This window comes from Anomaloglossus baeobatrachus, chromosome 5 (assembly GCF_048569485.1).
Source record: "Anomaloglossus baeobatrachus isolate aAnoBae1 chromosome 5, aAnoBae1.hap1, whole genome shotgun sequence".
NCBI classification, from domain to species: Eukaryota; Metazoa; Chordata; class Amphibia; order Anura; family Aromobatidae; genus Anomaloglossus; species Anomaloglossus baeobatrachus.
Window position 1 is genome coordinate 582,964,075 of NC_134357.1, and position 21,685 is coordinate 582,985,759.

Genomic DNA, 21,685 nt, shown 5'->3' on the forward strand with positions numbered 1-21,685 from the left:
CCCCCTGTAGCTCCGGCAGCCTGCAGAGCCCCTGCCGGGTGTATTAAAATGACCATCGGGACGTGTATGTAGCAGTCAGATTATGTAATAATCTGACTGCTACATTCAGTATCATCACCTGCGGCGGCGTTCTGATGGTCTAAGGAGCCGCGGCCGCAGGTTATTTTAATACACCCGGCGGGGTCCCTTGCAGGCTGCCCGAGACAGATTAGATCGAAGACAAGGTCGGGGCCTACCGGGGGTTCCCCCGCTACCCCGGCATGCCAGACCGACGCTGGCTGTGACCTTCTATTGTCGGACACCGTAGGACTGTCTGTTACCCGTGACAAACAGTGACTCTAATTCCAATGAAGTGTCATTTACTGCTTGCTGTAGTTTTGATAATATCACTGTATTATCCCTAGGGGATTATCACTACAGAGCTAGTAAAACTGCTGCCATATATCCTACATCTCCATTACCTCTGTATAACCCCGCCCTCACCTGATTGGCAGCTTTCTGTCTATGCTCATTGTACACAGCTGCCAATCAGTGGTGTGGGTGGGGTTATACACAGAGCAGTATTTCGAGAACTGGTAGATCATAAGTAGATAAAACGGTTTATCAAAACTTCAGAAAGCAGCCAAGTAAGTGACACATCGCTGGAATCAGGGTCTTTTGCTTATACAGGTCTTGGAGGTAGCTTTATTCCTCCTAATCTATAAACCACATCCCAAAACCATACGCTATTAAATTTTATATATTTAATCTGAAAAGTAGGCAGTGTTTATAAACATATATAAAAGATGTTACAAAGGGAAACAAAACAATACAGCATATACAATTACATAAAATAAAAGGGAATAACGAGAGAAAATAAATGAAACTGGATCCCAAACATAGATTCAGATTTATAAAGGGATGGACATCAATTGAACGTGGAACAAACCTATTCAGCAATGTTGCGTTCATTGATTGAGGATCATAATTGGAATTAGCATTTTATAACACAAGTTACACTCACATACTTCCCCTCTGGTGACACATAACACGGCTGGACGTCAGATAATTATAGGATGTGTCTAAGTCTTAGAAAATTATGAGATTCCCAACTTTTACAATATCTTTTCCCCTGGATGTCCCAGGCGGGAGATATTACTGTCATCTTTCCTCTCATGATTTTATCTGTTCATAGATAGGAAACATTGCATAGATATTTTCATCTCTTTGGCCAATATCCATTTGGTGAGACCCTGGCCATCACCCACTGATGCAGAACAATGCTTTGCATTCTCCGTTTTACCACAAATTCGAAAATATGACTTTTCTATTATATCAATGCACTTCATAAAACCTCAATTCAAATTTTCTGTAAGGCGAAACAAAGGATTTGAATTTATTTGCTATTTTTCTGTTCCACTGTTGCTCTTATGTCTACCGGTCATAAATCTGTTCTTTTCTGCATTATTGTGCATTCAAATTCAGATTGGCCTCACATCTGCTAGAGGATTCTCTTTAGTTACTTGTTTCCAAAGAAGGGGGTCAGACCCTATTCTGTCGTGGCTTGTTCCAGGGGTCACGCTGCCTTATCTGGGAACTGTTTTCCTTGGTTCACCACGAGTGAATAGTTCCTGTTCTGCAGTGTGAACTTCTGGTTCCTGTGAGTCTGTTCTGATGCTGCCCGCTACCTAGTACTCCTTTCTCTGACCTCCATCCTTCCCATCTTGTCTTACCTCTCTGTCTCCCTAACCCATTCTCTCCTTTTGTTATCCTGTCACCACTCCCTCTATACTTACTTGTCCTCTCAGTTTACGACCCCGGCTTGCTATCTGACTATGGCTCTGCTCCCCTCCGGCCCCTGACGATACCTCCTGGCTTTACAACAGTCGGCTCTCACTTGAATCTGGCTCTACTTATCCCTCTGTACCTACGTGACTTCCTGGTACTGAATTACGGCTTGATCGACCATTCTATTGCATCCTTCTGCGGATGCTAGTGACCTCTAGTGGACTTCAAATATAAAAAATAAATTGATCCTGCACCACCAGGGTTTACCTTCACAGTTTAGTGGCTCAAAAAAAGCTGCTCCAGTCCTCGTAACAAAACGAGCCAGGAGGAGCACACTCAGATGAGAAATAAAATGTCCGAAGAATTATTCACAGAAGAAAAAGTGGCTCCACTCCAAGGCCCATAAAAAATGGATTTATTAATACAAAAAGATGTACATAAAAGAAAGCAGTGGCGGAGCTGGGAGCAAGCTCCTCCTGGGAGCAGGTAGCATCTTGGCCTCTATAACCATATTGGCTTTGAGCAGTTTGTGGCTTTCTGGATCTCGCTATGTTCGGGGCCTTCCTTGATTTAGGATAAATGGCGCCTGGATTTTCCTTTCCACAGAGTGTTTCCTTCTCCTTACCAGACACCGTCACTAGAGGATAGAAGTGACTGGAAGTAGCCCCACCGCCTCCAGCGTCATACACCTCTCCACCAATACTCAGTCCTCACCTCCTGAGTCCTCAGCCACAGACATCTTTCTCTATTTTTCCTGACAGAAAAGGACCCGGTAATCTCCCCACAGCTGCGTCACTTCCTTTTACCATATAAGGCAAAGGTAGTTTTGAGAACGTCCAGCAGAGGTCAGTGTAGATGCTACAATTCTCAGACCAAGGCTTCAGGAGGCACAGACAATGCGCAACATTATAGAGAAACACACGGCCATCAGGGGACATTCGAGTAGTGTCTACTCTGGGTCACTGCACACTCACAACCCCACTCACTACACGTCATATACACATGGCTCTGCTCCATACACATCACACTCACAGCCCCACTCACTACACGTCACACACACGGCTCCACTCACTACACGTCATACACACGGCTCCACTCACTACACACAGCACTGCTCTGTACACCTCGTACACACATGGTTCCACTCAGTAGTCATTGTACACACACGGCTCTGCTCCGTACACCTCGTACACACATGGCTCCGCTCCGTACACATCGTACAAACATGGCTCCGCTCCATACACATCGTACACACACGGCTCCGCGCCGTACACCTCATACACACACGGCTCTGCTCCGTACACCTCGTACACACACGGCTCCGCTCCGTACACCTCGTACACACACGGCTCCGCTCCGTACACCTCGTACACACACGGCTCCGCTCCGTACACCTCGTACACACACGGCTCCGCTCCGTACACCTCGTACACACACGGCTCCGCTCCGTACACCTCGTACACACACGGCTCCGCTCTGTACACCTCGTACACACACGGCTCCGCTCCGTACACCTCGTACACACACGGCTCCGCTCCGTACACCTCGTACACACACGGCTCCGCTCCGTACACATACGGCTCCGCTCCATACACCTCGTACACACACGGCTCTGCTCCGTACACCTCGTACACACACGGCTCCGCTCCGTACACCTCGTACACACACGGCTCCGCTCCGTACACCTCGTACACACATGGCTCCGCTCCGTACACCTCGTACACACATGGCTCTGCTCCGTACACCTCGTACACACACGGCTCCGCTCCGTACACCTCGTACACACACGGCTCCGCTCCGTACACCTCGTACACACATGGCTCCGCTCCGTACACCTCGTACACACGCGGCTCTGCTCCGTACACCTCGTACACACGCGGCTCTGCTCCGTACACCTCGTACACACACGGCTCTGCTCCGTACACCTCATACACACACGGCTCCGCTCCGTACACCTCGTACACACATGGCTCTGCTCCGTACACCTCGTACACACACGGCTCCGCTCCGTACACCTCGTACACACACGGCTCCGCTCCGTACACCTCGTACACACACGGCTCCGCTCCGTACACCTCGTACACACACGGCTCTGCTCCGTACACCTCGTACACACGCGGCTCTGCTCCGTACACCTCGTACACACACGGCTCTGCTCCGTACACCTCGTACACACGCGGCTCTGCTCCGTACACCTCATACACACACGGCTCCGCTCCGTACACCTCGTACACACACGGCTCCGCTCCGTACACCTCGTACACACACGGCTCTGCTCCGTACACCTCGTACACACGCGGCTCTGCTCCGTACACCTCGTACGCACACGGCTCCGCTCCGTACACCTCGTACACACACGGCTCCGCTCCGTACACCTCGTACACACATGGCTCCGCTCCGTACACCTCGTACACACACGGCTCTGCTACATCCACACTGTAAACCCCTCCTGACCCCACACACAAACTTCCCCTCATCCAGCACCATGACAACCAGCACAGCAGAGCCCTGCATACACTGAGGAGCTGATCATGTGACCCCTGACTCCTCCCCTCCATGTGACATCATCACAGGTCCTGTAAGCACAGAGCAGCCATATATCTAGTGTGCGGCTCTGCAGGTGGAGGTAGGTGCAGGGTATTATATATCTAGTGTGCGGCTCTGCAGGTGGAGGTAGGTGCAGGGTATTATATATCTAGTGTGCGGCTCTGCAGGTGGAGGTAGGTGCAGGGTATTATATATCTAGTGTGCGGCTCTGCAGGTGGAGGTAGGTGCAGGGTATTATATATCTAGTGTGCGGCTCTGCAGGTGGAGGTAGGTGCAGGGTATTATATATCTAGTGTGCGGCTCTGCAGGTGGAGGTAGGTGCAGGGTATTATATATCTAGTGTGCGGCTCTGCAGGTGGAGGTAGGTGCAGGGTATTATATATCTAGTGTGCGGCTCTGCAGGTGGAGGTAGGTGCAGGGTATTATATATCTAGTGTGCGGCTCTGCAGGTGGAGGTAGGTGCAGGTTATTATATATCTGTGTGCGGCTCTGCAGGTGGAGGTAGGTGCAGGGTATTATATATCTAGTGTGCGGCTCTGCAGGGGGAGGTAGGTGCAGGGTATTATATATCTAGTGTGCGGCTCTGCAGGTGGAGGTAGGTGCAGGTTATTATATATCTGTGTGCGGCTCTGCAGGTGGAGGTAGGTGCAGGGTATTATATATCTAGTGTGCGGCTCTGCAGGTGGAGGTAGGTGCAGGGTATTATATATCTAGTGTGCGGCTCTGCAGGTGGAGGTAGGTGCAGGTTATTATATATCTAGTGTGCGGCTCTGCAGGTGGAGGTAGGTGCAGGGTATTATATATCTAGTGCGCGGCTCTGCAGGTGGAGGTAGGTGCAGGGTATTATATATCTAGTGTGCGGCTCTGCAGGTGGAGGTAGGTGCAGGGTATTATATATCTAGTGTGCGGCTCTGCAGGTGGAGGTAGGTGCAGGGTATTATATATCTGTGTGCGGCTCTGCAGGTGGAGGTAGGTGCAGGGTATTATATATCTAGTGTGCGGCTCTGCAGGTGGAGGTAGGTGCAGGGTATTATATATCTGTGTGCGGCTCTGCAGGTGGAGGTAGGTGCAGGGTATTATATATCTAGTGTGCGGCTCTGCAGGTGGAGGTAGGTGCAGGGTATTATATATCTAGTGTGCGGCTCTGCAGGTGGAGGTAGGTGCAGGGTATTATATATCTAGTGTGCGGCTCTGCAGGTGGAGGTAGGTGCAGGGTATTATATATCTAGTGTGCGGCTCTGCAGGTGGAGGTAGGTGCAGGGTATTATATATCTAGTGTGCGGCTCTGCAGGTGGAGGTAGGTGGAGGGTATTATATATCTAGTGTGCGGCTCTGCAGGTGGAGGTAGGTGCAGGTTATTATATATCTGTGTGCGGCTCTGCAGGTGGAGGTAGGTGCAGGGTATTATATATCTAGTGTGCGGCTCTGCAGGGGGAGGTAGGTGCAGGGTATTATATATCTAGTGTGCGGCTCTGCAGGTGGAGGTAGGTGCAGGTTATTATATATCTGTGTGCGGCTCTGCAGGTGGAGGTAGGTGCAGGGTATTATATATCTAGTGTGCGGCTCTGCAGGTGGAGGTAGGTGCAGGGTATTATATATCTAGTGTGCGGCTCTGCAGGTGGAGGTAGGTGCAGGTTATTATATATCTAGTGTGCGGCTCTGCAGGTGGAGGTAGGTGCAGGGTATTATATATCTAGTGCGCGGCTCTGCAGGTGGAGGTAGGTGCAGGGTATTATATATCTAGTGTGCGGCTCTGCAGGTGGAGGTAGGTGCAGGGTATTATATATCTAGTGCGCGGCTCTGCAGGTGGAGGTAGGTGCAGGGTATTATATATCTAGTGTGCGGCTCTGCAGGTGGAGGTAGGTGCAGGGTATTATATATCTAGTGTGCGGCTCTGCAGGTGGAGGTAGGTGCAGGGTATTATATATCTAGTGTGCGGCTCTGCAGGTGGAGGTAGGTGCAGGGTATTATATATCTAGTGTGCGGCTCTGCAGGTGGAGGTAGGTGCAGGGTATTATATATCTAGTGTGCGGCTCTGCAGGTGGAGGTAGGTGCAGGGTATTATATATCTAGTGTGCGGCTCTGCAGGTGGAGGTAGGTGCAGGGTATTATATATCTAGTGTGCGGCTCTGCAGGTGGAGGTAGGTGCAGGTTATTATATATCTGTGTGCGGCTCTGCAGGTGGAGGTAGGTGCAGGGTATTATATATCTAGTGTGCGGCTCTGCAGGTGGAGGTAGGTGCAGGGTATTATATATCTAGTGTGCGGCTCTGCAGGTGGAGGTAGGTGCAGGTTATTATATATCTAGTGTGCGGCTCTGCAGGTGGAGGTAGGTGCAGGGTATTATATATCTAGTGCGCGGCTCTGCAGGTGGAGGTAGGTGCAGGGTATTATATATCTAGTGCGCGGCTCTGCAGGTGGAGGTAGGTGCAGGGTATTATATATCTAGTGCGCGGCTCTGCAGGTGGAGGTAGGTGCAGGGTATTATATATCTAGTGTGCGGCTCTGCAGGTGGAGGTAGGTGCAGGGTATTATATATCTAGTGTGCGGCTCTGCAGGTGGAGGTAGGTGCAGGGTATTATATATCTAGTGTGCGGCTCTGCAGGTGGAGGTAGGTGCAGGGTATTATATATCTAGTGTGCGGCTCTGCAGGTGGAGGTAGGTGCAGGGTATTATATATCTAGTGTGCGGCTCTGCAGGTGGAGGTAGGTGCAGGGTATTATATATCTAGTGCGCGGCTCTGCAGGTGGAGGTAGGTGCAGGGTATTATATATCTAGTGCGCGGCTCTGCAGGAGGAGGTAGGTGCAGGGTATTATATATCTAGTGTGCGGCTCTGCAGGTGGAGGTAGGTGCAGGGTATTATATATCTAGTGTGCGGCTCTGCAGGTGGAGGTAGGTGCAGGGTATTATATATCTAGTGTGCGGCTCTGCAGGTGGAGGTAGGTGCAGGGTATTATATATCTAGTGTGCGGCTCTGCAGGTGGAGGTAGGTGCAGGGTATTATATATCTAGTGTGCGGCTCTGCAGGTGGAGGTGGGTGCAGGGTATTATATATCTAGTGTGCGGCTCTGCAGGTGGAGGTGGGTGCAGGGTATTATATATCTAGTGTGCGGCTCTGCAGGTGGAGGTGGGTGCAGGTTATTATATATCTAGTGTGCGGCTCTGCAGGTGGAGGTGGGTGCAGGGTATTATATATCTAGTGTGCGGCTCTGCAGGTGGAGGTAGGTGCAGGGTATTATATATCTAGTGTGCGGCTCTGCAGGTGGAGGTAGGTGCAGGGTATTATATATCTAGTGTGCGGCTCTGCAGGTGGAGGTAGGTGCAGGGTATTATATATCTAGTGTGCGGCTCTGCAGGAGGAGGTAGGTGCAGGGTATTATATATCTAGTGTGCGGCTCTGCAGGTGGAGGTAGGTGCAGGGTATTATATATCTAGTGTGCGGCTCTGCAGGAGGAGGTAGGTGCAGGGTATTATTTATCTAGTGTGCGGCTCTGCAGGTGGAGGTAGGTGCAGGGTATTATATATCTAGTGTGCGGCTCTGCAGGTGGAGGTAGGTGCAGGGTATTATATATCTAGTGTGCGGCTCTGCAGGTGGAGGTAGGTGCAGGGTATTATATATCTAGTGTGCGGCTCTGCAGGTGGAGGTAGGTGCAGGGTATTATATATCTAGTGTGCGGCTCTGCAGGTGGAGGTAGGTGCAGGGTATTATATATCTGTGTGCGGCTCTGCAGGTGGAGGTAGGTGCAGGGTATTATATATCTAGTGTGCGGCTCTGCAGGTGGAGGTAGGTGCAGGGTATTATATATCTAGTGTGCGGCTCTGCAGGTGGAGGTAGGTGCAGGGTATTATATATCTAGTGTGCGGCTCTGCAGGTGGAGGTAGGTGCAGGGTATTATATATCTAGTGTGCGGCTCTGCAGGAGGAGGTAGGTGCAGGGTATTATATATCTAGTGTGCGGCTCTGCAGGTGGAGGTAGGTGCAGGGTATTATATATCTAGTGTGCGGCTCTGCAGGTGGAGGTAGGTGCAGGGTATTATATATCTAGTGTGCGGCTCTGCAGGTGGAGGTAGGTGCAGGGTATTATATATCTAGTGTGCGGCTCTGCAGGTGGAGGTAGGTGCAGGGTATTATATATCTAGTGTGCGGCTCTGCAGGTGGAGGTAGGTGCAGGGTATTATATATCTAGTGTGCGGCTCTGCAGGTGGAGGTAGGTGCAGGGTATTATATATCTAGTGTGCGGCTCTGCAGGTGGAGGTAGGTGCAGGGTATTATATATCTAGTGTGGGGCTCTGCAGGTGGAGGTAGGTGCAGGTTATTATATATCTAGTGTGCGGCTCTGCAGGTGGAGGTAGGTGCAGGGTATTATATATCTAGTGTGCGGCTCTGCAGGTGGAGGTAGGTGCAGGGTATTATATATCTAGTGTGCGGCTCTGCAGGTGGAGGTAGGTGCAGGGTATTATATATCTAGTGTGCGGCTCTGCAGGTGGAGGTAGGTGCAGGGTATTATATATCTAGTGTGCGGCTCTGCAGGTGGAGGTAGGTGCAGGGTATTATATATCTAGTGTGCGGCTCTGCAGGTGGAGGTAGGTGCAGGGTATTATATATCTAGTGTGCGGCTCTGCAGGTGGAGGTAGGTGCAGGGTATTATATATCTAGTGTGCGGCTCTGCAGGTGGAGGTAGGTGCAGGGTATTATATATCTAGTGTGCGGCTCTGCAGGAGGAGGTAGGTGCAGGGTATTATATATCTAGTGTGCGGCTCTGCAGGTGGAGGTAGGTGCAGGGTATTATATATCTAGTGTGCGGCTCTGCAGGAGGAGGTAGGTGCAGGGTATTATATATCTAGTGTGCGGCTCTGCAGGTGGAGGGTATTATATATCTAGTGTGCGGCTCTGCAGGTGGAGGTAGGTGCAGGGTATTATATATCTAGTGTGCGGCTCTGCAGGTGGAGGTAGGTGCAGGGTATTATATATCTAGTGTGCGGCTCTGCAGGTGGAGGTAGGTGCAGGGTATTATATATCTAGTGTGCGGCTCTGCAGGTGGAGGTAGGTGCAGGGTATTATATATCTGTGTGCGGCTCTGCAGGTGGAGGTAGGTGCAGGGTATTATATATCTAGTGTGCGGCTCTGCAGGTGGAGGTAGGTGCAGGGTATTATATATCTAGTGTGCGGCTCTGCAGGAGGAGGTAGGTGCAGGGTATTATATATCTAGTGTGCGGCTCTGCAGGTGGAGGGTATTATATATCTAGTGTGCGGCTCTGCAGGTGGAGGTAGGTGCAGGGTATTATATATCTAGTGTGCGGCTCTGCAGGTGGAGGTAGGTGCAGGGTATTATATATCTAGTGTGGGGCTCTGCAGGTGGAGGTAGGTGCAGGGTATTATATATCTAGTGTGCGGCTCTGCAGGTGGAGGTAGGTGCAGGTTATTATATATCTAGTGTGCGGCTCTGCAGGTGGAGGTAGGTGCAGGTTATTATATATCTAGTGTGCGGCTCTGCAGGTGGAGGTAGGCGCAGGGTATTATATATCTAGTGTGCGGCTCTGCAGGTGGAGGTAGGTGCAGGGTATTATATATCTAGTGTGCGGCTCTGCAGGTGGAGGTAGGTGCAGGGTATTATATATCCAGTGTGCGGCTCTGCAGGTGGAGGTAGGTGCAGGGTATTATATATCTAGTGTGCGGCTCTGCAGGTGGAGGTAGGTGCAGGGTATTATATATCTAGTGTGCGGCTCTGCAGGTGGAGGTAGGTGCAGGGTATTATATATCTAGTGTGCGGCTCTGCAGGTGGAGGTAGGTGCAGGTTATTATATATCTAGTGTGCGGCTCTGCAGGTGGAGGTAGGTGCAGGTTATTATATATCTGTGTGCGGCTCTGCAGGTGGAGGTAGGTGCAGGGTATTATATATCTAGTGTGCGGCTCTGCAGGTGAAGGTAGGTGCAGGTTATTATATATCTAGTGTGCGGCTCTGCAGGTGGAGGTAGGTGCAGGGTATTATATATCTAGTGTGCGGCTCTGCAGGTGGAGGTAGGTGCAGGGTATTATATATCTAGTGTGCGGCTCTGCAGGTGGAGGTAGGTGCAGGGTATTATATATCTAGTGTGCGGCTCTGCAGGTGGAGGTAGGTGCAGGTTATTATATATCTAGTGTGCGGCTCTGCAGGTGGAGGTAGGTGCAGGGTATTATATATCTAGTGTGCGGCTCTGCAGGTGGAGGTAGGTGCAGGGTATTATATATCTAGTGTGCGGCTCTGCAGGTGGAGGTAGGTGCAGGGTATTATATATCTAGTGTGCGGCTCTGCAGGAGGAGGTAGGTGCAGGGTATTATATATCTAGTGTGCGGCTCTGCAGGTGGAGGTAGGTGCAGGGTATTATATATCTAGTGTGCGGCTCTGCAGGTGGAGGGTATTATATATCTAGTGTGCGGCTCTGCAGGAGGAGGTAGGTGCAGGGTATTATATATCTAGTGTGCGGCTCTGCAGGTGCAGGGTATTATATATCTAGTCTGCGGCTCTGCAGGTGCAGGGTATTATATATCTAGTGTGCGGCTCTGCAGGTGGAGGTAGGTGCAGGGTATTATATATCTAGTGTGCGGCTCTGCAGGTGGAGGTAGGTGCAGGGTATTATATATCTAGTGTGCGGCTCTGCAGGTGGAGGTAGGTGCAGGGTATTATATATCTAGTGTGCGGCTCTGCAGGTGGAGGTAGGTGCAGGGTATTATATATCTAGTGTGCGGCTCTGCAGGTGGAGGTAGGTGCAGGGTATTATATATCTAGTGTGCGGCTCTGCAGGTGGAGGTAGGTGCAGGGTATTATATATCTAGTGTGCGGCTCTGCAGGTGGAGGTAGGTGCAGGGTATTATATATCTAGTGTGCGGCTCTGCAGGTGGAGGTAGGTGCAGGTTATTATATATCTAGTGTGCGGCTCTGCAGGTGGAGGTAGGTGCAGGGTATTATATATCTAGTGTGCGGCTCTGCAGGTGGAGGTAGGTGCAGGTTATTATATATCTAGTGTGCGGCTCTGCAGGAGGAGGTAGGTGCAGGGTATTATATATCTAGTGTGCGGCTCTGCAGGTGGAGGGTATTATATATCTAGTGTGCGGCTCTGCAGGAGGAGGTAGGTGCAGGGTATTATATATCTAGTGTGCGGCTCTGCAGGTGCAGGGTATTATATATCTAGTCTGCGGCTCTGCAGGTGCAGGGTATTATATATTTAGTGTGCGGCTCTGCAGGTGGAGGTAGGTACAGGGTATTATATATCTAGTGTGCGGCTCTGCAGGTGGAGGTAGGTGCAGGGTATTATATATCTAGTGTGCGGCTCTGCAGGTGGAGGTAGGTGCAGGGTATTATATATCTAGTGTGCGGCTCTGCAGGTGGAGGTAGGTGCAGGGTATTATATATCTAGTGTGCGGCTCTGCAGGTGGAGGTAGGTGCAGGGTATTATATATCTAGTGTGCGGCTCTGCAGGTGGAGGTAGGTGCAGGGTATTATATATCTAGTGTGCGGCTCTGCAGGTGGAGGTAGGTGCAGGGTATTATATATCTAGTCTGCGGCTCTGCAGGTGCAGGGTATTATATATCTAGTGTGCGGCTCTGCAAGTGCAGGGTATTATATATCTAGTCTGCGGCTCTGCAGGTGCAGGGTATTATATATCTAGTCTGCGGCTCTGCAGGTGCAGGGTATTATATATCTAGTGTGCGGCTCTGCAGGTGGAGGTAGGTGCAGGGTATTATATATCTGTGTGCGGCTCTGCAGGTGGAGGTAGGTGCAGGGTATTATATATCTAGTGTGCGGCTCTGCAGGTGGAGGTAGGTGCAGGGTATTATATATCTGTGTGCGGCTCTGCAGGAGGAGGTAGGTGCAGGGTATTATATATCTAGTGTGCGGCTCTGCAGGTGGAGGTAGGTGCAGGGTATTATATATCTGTGTGCGGCTCTGCAGGTGGAGGTAGGTGCAGGGTATTATATATCTAGTGTGCTGCTCTGCAGGTGGAGGTAGGTGCAGGGTATTATATATCTGTGTGCGGCTCTGCAGGTGGAGGTAGGTGCAGGGTATTATATATCTAGTGTGCGGCTCTGCAGGTGGAGGTAGGTGCAGGGTATTATATATCTAGTGTGCGGCTCTGCAGGTGGAGGTAGGTGCAGGGTATTATATATCTAGTGTGCGGCTCTGCAGGAGGAGGTAGGTGCAGGGTATTATATATCTAGTGTGCGGCTCTGCAGGTGCAGGGTATTATATATCTAGTCTGCGGCTCTGCAGGTGCAGGGTATTATATATCTAGTGTGCGGCTCTGCAGGTGGAGGTAGGTGCAGGGTATTATATATCTAGTGTGCGGCTCTGCAGGTGGAGGTAGGTGCAGGGTATTATATATCTAGTTTGCGGCTCTGCAGGTGCAGGGTATTATATATCTAGTGTGCGGCTCTGCAGGTGGAGGTAGGTGCAGGGTATTATATATCTAGTGTGCGGCTCTGCAGGAGGAGGTAGGTGCAGGGTATTATATATCTAGTGTGCGGCTCTGCAGGTGGAGGTAGGTGCAGGGTATTATATATCTAGTGTGCGGCTCTGCAGGAGGAGGTAGGTGCAGGGTATTATATATCTAGTGTGCGGCTCTGCAGGTGGAGGTAGGTGCAGGGTATTATATATCTAGTGTGCGGCTCTGCAGGTGGAGGTAGGTGCAGGGTATTATATATCTAGTGTGCGGCTCTGCAGGTGGAGGTAGGTGCAGGGTATTATATATCTAGTGTGCGGCTCTGCAGGTGGAGGTAGGTGCAGGGTATTATATATCTAGTGTGCGGCTCTGCAGGTGGAGGTAGGTGCAGGTTATTATATATCTAGTGTGCGGCTCTGCAGGTGGAGGTAGGTGCAGGGTATTATATATCTAGTGTGCGGCTCTGCAGGTGGAGGTAGGTGCAGGGTATTATATATCTAGTGTGCGGCTCTGCAGGTGGAGGTAGGTGCAGGGTATTATATATCTAGTGTGCGGCTCTGCAGGTGGAGGTAGGTGCAGGGTATTATATATCTAGTGTGTGGCTCTGCAGGTGGAGGTAGGTGCAGGGTATTATATATCTAGTGTGCGGCTCTGCAGGTGGAGGTAGGTGCAGGGTATTATATATCTAGTGTGCGGCTCTGCAGGTGGAGGTAGGTGCAGGGTATTATATATCTAGTGTGCGGCTCTGCAGGTGGAGGTAGGTGCAGGGTATTATATATCTAGTGTGCGGCTCTGCAGGTGGAGGTAGGTGCAGGGTATTATATATCTAGTGTGCGGCTCTGCAGGAGGAGGTAGGTGCAGGGTATTATATATCTAGTGTGCGGCTCTGCAGGTGGAGGTAGGTGCAGGGTATTATATATCTAGTGTGCGGCTCTGCAGGTGGAGGTAGGTGCAGGGTATTATATATCTAGTGTGCGGCTCTGCAGGTGGAGGTAGGTGCAGGGTATTATATATCTAGTGTGCGGCTCTGCAGGTGGAGGTAGGTGCAGGGTATTATATATCTAGTGTGCGGCTCTGCAGGTGGAGGTAGGTGCAGGGTATTATATATCTAGTGTGCGGCTCTGCAGGTGGAGGTAGGTGCAGGGTATTATATATCTAGTGTGCGGCTCTGCAGGTGGAGGTAGGTGCAGGGTATTATATATCTAGTGTGCGGCTCTGCAGGTGGAGGTAGGTGCAGGGTATTATATATCTAGTGTGCGGCTCTGCAGGTGGAGGTAGGTGCAGGGTATTATATATCTAGTGTGCGGCTCTGCAGGTGGAGGTAGGTGCAGGGTATTATATATCTAGTGTGCGGCTCTGCAGGTGGAGGTAGGTGCAGGATATTATATATCTAGTGTGCGGCTCTGCAGGTGGAGGTAGGTGCAGGGTATTATATATCTAGTGTGCGGCTCTGCAGGTGGAGGTAGGTGCAGGGTATTATATATCTAGTGTGCGGCTCTGCAGGTGGAGGTAGGTGCAGGGTATTATATATCTAGTGTGCGGCTCTGCAGGTGGAGGTAGGTGCAGGGTATTATATATCTAGTGTGCGGCTCTGCAGGTGGAGGTAGGTGCAGGGGCTCTATTATTTTCTCTTCTTCATTTTCCTGTCGTCTTTATTGTTTCTTTCCTTTTATGGCGAGGCTGAAGTCTGTTTCTTAGGCCTCTGCCACACTCACGTGAATTTCACGCACGTGCCGAGAGACACGTATTTCCCCTGCGTGTTGCGTGCAGGTAAGTACGTGTCTCTGGTACGTGCGTGACACGTGTGTTCTACGTGTGCTATCCGCGATAGCACACGTAGAATCGGTAATTATTATACTCACCTGGTCCTTCCTGATGTCCGCGCTGCTGTCCGTGGTGCTGATCCTCGGTCTCCAGCCCTCCCGTCTCCCCGCTGCTGCTGCTGCCAGGCAGTGAAGTGAATATTCAATGAGAATAATGAGCGGCGGTCGGCAGCAAGAGGCAGCAGCGGCAGAGACAGGAGGGCTGGAGAAGGTGACTTAATGTTTTGTTTTTTTTTCAATGACATGTGTGTTTTCTCTGGCGCGTGTCACACGGGACTGCATCCACACTACACCCGTGTGGTACGGGTGCGGGCCGTGTGACACCCGTGCTGCCGGTGAAAAAACGGACATGTCAGCGCTTTGAAAATCGCACACACGTACAAACGCACACGGACACACGTTCCGTGTGGTTTTACGTGTGTGTGCCTGCTACAATAAGGTAGCATTGGTTAAAGTGTCTCCGTGCCGCCGGTACGTGTAAAAAATGACAAACACGTGCCGGAGGCACGGATGTGTGGCGCAGGCCTTATTTGCGTTTTTTCTGTTTTGTTTTTTTTTTACAGGTTTTTATCAACAAAAATAAAAAATGACAACAATAAAATCCAGTGCAGTGCGGAGCCCGATGTGAATACTCTGAGCAGCAGCTGCAAAAATTATAAAAATCAGCAGCAAAGTTGCAGCGAAGGGTTAAATAACTCCTCGCTGTATTGTACTTTATTATTGGGATTTTTTTTTTTTCGTTTGTTGTTAAACCTGTAAAAAGAAAAACAGAAAAAAAATCCAAATAAGAAACAACTTCAGCCTTGGGTTTTTATTGCTGGTGTTAGTGATACTGGTGGGAAAATAAGAGAAATGTCTGTTATTACTACATATATACCCTGCCCCCGCAGCGACTGACAGCCGCTCAGCATTAGAACCTGCTGTCAGTCAGTGCTGATGTCGCGGGCGGAGGGGCCGCGCTCGCTACGCTCGGGTCCGGGGCTGCTGCTGCTGCTCGGTGTCTCGAGCAGCGCTCCTCGCCCACGAGTGAAAAGGGGGTGGTTTGTTTGGGGAGATAGTTCGTGACGCCACCCCCGGGTCGTGGTGATAATGGGCACCACTGCTGCTGGTGACGGGTATCCCGGGAGCGATGGCAGGGAGCAGCTAGGATCTTGGTTCCTCCTCCGTAAGTAGGGGTTGGTGATCCCGGGGCCCGGTGGTGATACGGGGAGGCAGGGTAGCTGGGGTGCTGGGTTGCAGGGGCAGCGCGGCGCGGTGCCGGATGGCACTGTTGTACTCACTCAGACACCGATTCACAGAGTCTCTGGTAAACTAAACGGCTGGATGGACAGGTCCCGCAGCCGGCTGCAGTGTCTTTGCTCTCCCCGGACAGGTTGATGGTGGCTGTCTTTCCCTGCACGTTTGTAGAATGTATTGACTCCGATGGTTTCCCAACGGTAGTCTGCTCCCCGGCGTGTATGTACCGTAGGAGTCCGTTTTGCCCGCAGGCGCTGGCCCTTGGATCTCTAGCCTATGGCGGTGGCTTTTTATCCTCACTGTGTGGACTGTTGCCTTCTGTCTTGGGTGTTAGGAAACCCCTGGGGTTCCGGTCACTCTCAGATGTGACCGTTGTCGGCGGCTGCTAGCCTAGTCGGTCCGATGGCCCTGCCTTTGTGCTTGGTACAAATCTGCTCCCCGGCTCGGTACCGGCGGGCCACCGCCCGTCCCCGGTCCTACGGTTTTGCTGACTTGCACCACCTCCTGCAGACGGCCACCACCGTCTGCTGACCTTGCTGACAGTGTCTAGGCTCCTACCCAGACACTAACAGTTTCTGTCCTCTCACTTCCAACTCCAAAACTCCACAACTGAACTCACTGCTTTTCCCGCCTCCAGGCCTGTGAACTCCTCGGTGGGTGGGGCCAACCGCCTGGCTCCGCCCCACCTGGTGTGGACATCAGACCCTAGAGGGAGGCAACAAGGATTTTGTTTGACTGATGTAAACTATCCAGGGGAGGGGGTGTTTGTGATGTTATGTCTGTGACTACCTGGCTAGTCCAGGGCGTCACATTCCCCCTTGGTGAAATGCAGACCGTCCGCGGGCTGCCCGTCCATCACCGGTTGTATTTCTGAAAAATAGAGATTTAACATGGAAAACATATAACATAAGCATATTTTTCATTCTTCCATTACGGGAGGCTTTTCTCTTAAACATTACTTAACGGCATAAAAACATTTATATTAATAACGGGCGGGTTCATGTTCTTCCGCTCCCCCACCCAAGCAACCTACACCTTGATGCTGCTCCTAAGAAATGGGCAGCACCCTTTTACCCCAGTCCTGGTCCAGGTTACCCGAGCGGGAACGGGTACGGTGTCTCGCACCCGGCTGTCATTTCAGGGGACCCCACGTCCAGGGGGGCCCCTGATTCCCGGAGGATGGCCACCGGTCCTGGTGGTGGCTGGACTCCAGCCTACTCTGCTGCGGGTCCTTCCTCCAATTTGCCTCTCCGGAGGTGGCAACGGTGGGGGAGGGGACTGGGACTGCATCTGAACACCGCGGCCTTCCCTCTGCTTCACATCTAGGGAAAACCAGCCCCTCTCCCCGCAATGTCGGGTGTAGGTCACCAGGTCGCCCGGTTGCAGGTCACGACTAGGGTGGCCCATTGGCAAATGGGAGTTTACATCCCGGCGAGCCACAAATATGTCGGCCTCCAGGCCCGGTTCGTAGACGAAGCTTATCCCCGCTGAGGGTCAAACCGTCTAACCTGGCCCTCGTGAATCGGGCCCCGCACCCGGAAAGTGGCATTGCATTCTCCCTTATGGTGTGAGCCAGGACTTCGGACCTCTGCTGCTCTCGGGCGGCAATCTCGCGGCCCAGCGGGTTCGGCTCTCTGTCCCAGTAAGGGGCGTCTGCATGCCCCTGCGCGCGGGTCGGGCCCCGCTGGACTTCCCCCACACCGGCCACGACCGGTACTCTCTTTGGGGGGTCCTGAGGTGACGCGGCGTGGGATGCTGCTTTGCAGTGGCGACCCGGCGCAGCCTCAGCCGAGGCGTGGAGTTGGGGGACAACAGGCCTCACCCGCTGGGCCTTCCTGCTCGCAGCTTCCACCTCTTCCGTAGCTGGACGGACTGCCGGAGCCGGGACTGTCTTGGGTGCGGCCACTTCCGGGGCCGACTGCTTCTTTTCGCGGACGGGCACCTCCCGCGGGATCTTTCATGGCAGCGGGAGCGGTGCGGGTAGTTCACGGGCAACGCCTACAGGCTGGTCCTCCAGGGCGGACGGGCTGAACTCCGCTACCGGTGTTGAGGGCAGCGGGTCTAGTGGCGGGGCAGCAACAACCGGTGCGGATGGCGGGGGAGGCAGCAGGGTGAACGGACGCAGACCGGACCCCTCAGCCGCAGCGATCGGTCCTTCAAGGACACAGGGGCGTGGGTCGCTTACCCGCTCCTCCAGCACTGTCTCCACCTTGTGTCTCCGCACGGCTGCCACTACTTCCTCCATTTCGGCCACCCATCACTCCATTAGAAATCGAACTTGGGCCTGCAGGCGGCAGCACATTTGCACGGTCTGGGCCTCCACCCACCCCGCTGTTCCTGGCATGGGCTCCGGGATCTCAGCATTGCCGGACGGGACGGACATACAGTGGTACCTTGCTTAACGAGAACAATCCGTTCTGGGACTGTGCTTTTTAATCAAGTTACTCGTTCAGCAGAGCAAGATTTCCCATAGGAAATCATTGCAATGCTGACAATTCGTTCCACAACTAGTTAAATGTCCCATCCTGGTCCCCTATTCTGTCATTCCACACACACACAAACACACACACATACACATACAAACACACACAAACATGCACAAACACACAAGCACGCACGCAAATGCACATATTATATGCTCACCTTACCTTCCGTTCCATCGCCGGTCTCCTGGGACTTGCTGTTCTGCAGTGCGGGCCGTGTATCAGGTAACCATAACGACGAGGGCGGAACTTCCTGCCAGAGCGCTGACGTCAAAGGCAGAGCCGCTTGCCTCTGATTGGCCAGCGCGCTGCCTTTGAGTAGCGGTGACAGGAACCAGGAAGATCCTGCTTCGTCGCTATGGATGTAGATGCCTGGAGCAGATCGGCGCGGCGCACTACAGGACCCAGGAGACCGGTGATGAAACGGAAGGTACACATATTATATGCTCACCTTACCTTCCGTTCCACCGCCGGCCTCATGGTACTTGTAGTTCGCCGCGAGCATGTTGCGATGTACCCGGGAACTACAAGTACCATGAGGCCAGCGATGGAACGGAAGGTAAGGTGAGCATAATACTGTGTGTGTGTGTGTGTGTGTGTGTGTGCGCGTTTGTGCGTACATGTGTGTTTTTCTGTGGACTGGAAGTGCGGGTCAGAGTGTGGTGGATGTACGAAACCGGAAGTGTGTGAGGTGAGGATTTTGCTCGTCCAGCAAAGCTTTCTCATAAAGTGGTTACAAATTTACAGAAAGTTTTGCTTGTTAAGCAAAATTCTCGTTCAGGGGGTTACTCGTTAAGCGAGGTACCACTGTACTGGCGCTTGTGCTTCCAGGAACCGGATGTGTAGCAGTCCTGGCGTCCCTGCTCTTTATACCTTCGGTTACATCAGGTACACCTGCACCCGTCCCCCCTTGGTTCTTTCTAGCACTTCACTCTTCTGGGGGCGGGGCTTCACGTTCGTACCTTCCCTGCTTGGGGAAGACGCTCAAGCGGGAAATCTTCACGCCAAAGATGGCGGAACTTCAAATTTTTCGGCCGGACGCCGCCGGCGGGGACTGCAAGGCGCACTTCTACCGGTAGGTAGATCGGTTGTATCCTGTTCATGACACCAAGTTGTCACGGGTGGAGGGGCCGCGCTCGCTACGCTCGGGTCCGGGGCTGCTGCTGCTCGGTGGCTCGAGCGGTGGGCCGGACCTGGGGACTCGAGCAGCGCTCCTCGCCCACGAGTGAAAAGGGGGTGGTTTGTTTGGGGAGATAGTTTGTGACGCCACCCACGGGTCGTGGTGATAATGGGCACCACCGCTGCTGGTAACGGGGATCCCGGGAGCGATGGCAGGGAGCAGCTAGGATGTTGGTTCCCCCTCCGTGGGTAGGGGTTGGTGATCCCGGGGCCCGGTGGTGATACGGGGAGGCAGGGTAGCTGGGGTGCAGGGTTGCAGGGGCGGCGCGGTGCCGGATGGCACTATTGTACTCACTCAGACACAGATTCACAGAGTCTCTGGTAAACCAAACGGCTGGATGGACGGGTCCCGCAGCCGGCTGCAGTGTCTTTGCTCTCCCCGGACAGGTTGATGGTGGCTGTCTTTCCCTGCACCTTTGTAGAATGTATTGACTCCGATGGTTTCCCAACGGTAGTCCGCTCCCCGGCGTGTATGTACCGTAGGAGTCCGTTTTGCCCGCAGGCGCTGGCCCTTGGATCTCTAGCCTATGGCGGTGGCTTTTTATCCTCACTGTGTGGACTGTTGCCTTCTGTCAGGTCTTGGGTGTTAGGAAACCCCTGGGGTTCCGGTCACTCTCGGATTTGACCGTTGTCGGCGGCTGCTAGCCTAGTCGGGGTCCGATGGCCCTGCCTTTGTGCTTGGTACAAATCTGCTCCCCGTCTCGGTACCGGCGGGCCACCGCCCGTCTCCGGTCCTATGGTTTTGCTGACTTGCACCACCTCCTGCAGACGGCCACCACCGTCTGCCGACCTTGCTGACAGTGTCTGGGCTCCTACCCAGACACTAACAGTTTCTGTCCTCTCACTTCCAACTCCAAAACTCCACAACTGAACTCACTGCTTTTCCCGCCTCCAGGCCTGTGAACTCCTCGGTGGGTGGGGCCAACCGCCTGGCTCCACCCCACCTGGTGTGGACATCAGACCCTAGAGGGAGGCAACAAGGATTTTGTTTGACTGATGTAATCTATCCAGGGGAGGGTGTGTGTGTGATGTTATGTCTGTGACTACCTGGCTAGTCCAGGGCGTCACACTGAGAGCGCGTATACAACCACGGATCACTGTTTACTGAGCAATGACTAAAACCTCATCGGGGCCATCCCTATGACTGAAAGCCGGACACTGTCATATTATATGTTTATGACCACATGTAAATATTTCTTAGCTATTTTCTAACCCTTATTATTTTGTATATATGGCTGTTTTTTACCTGGTCGGGGCTAATAACAGAGATTTGGATTAACAGTGGTATTTTCCTGTATTTAATACATTCGGGGGGTGTCAGTTCAGAATTTAGGTATTTTTATTTTCATTCTTCCTTCCCTTGTAACTGGGGCTGATATAATGACTCAGCAGTGACCATATCCTCTCTGTATGGAGGAGGAAGCACCATCAGCTCTTACTTCCATTTCTTTGAAACCCTGAAAATAAGCAATTTTTGGGGCTTTTTTTACTATACTTAAAATATTAGCCCTACTCCAAAAATAAGCCCTAGTTCAAGTTCCATATTGAATTGTCTAAGCAGCTAAAAAAGTTAAAGAATACAGCAGGACTTTTATGAAAAAAGCAGACACCTCCAGAAGAAAGCGGTCACCCCTAAAAGAAAGTAGAACCCCCCCCCCCCAAAAAAAATTGCACTTACCAGACCCCTTACAATTGGGAAGTACCCATGGTGAATAGACTCTCACACAGAGATCTGTGTCTCTGTCAGGTCCCTCACTGTTCCAGGTACATTGCACCGCAGAGCTGTGTATACAGTGACAGAGAAGGCAGAGGCAGTAATAAACCGTCTCTGCCTTATGTAGAGATGGATGGATTTCCTCTCCGTTGCTACATGTTTGCGTATAGATGCACTGCTATGTAATGACATTGTAGACTATCCCTGCAGAGTAGGAGTCAGATAGCCCGGACGTGTAAAGTCTACGAGTACCGAAACCAGTTTAGAATATCTAAACTTTTTAATTTACATAATTTTTCTGGTTTAGGAGTAAAATATAATGTGGGTACATTTTGTAATTGAGTTAATTGTCACTATTTTGCTGCCTTCATACAAGAAATGGGTGGTAAATTGTGTGCGTCACCGAGTGCACAAATCCGAGCGCCATATGTGGGCCCCTCTTCTTCCGTTAGAAACAAGAATACATCTAATTCCATTACCCTGTTATTAATCGAAAAACTGGAAATTGTTTTGTTTTTG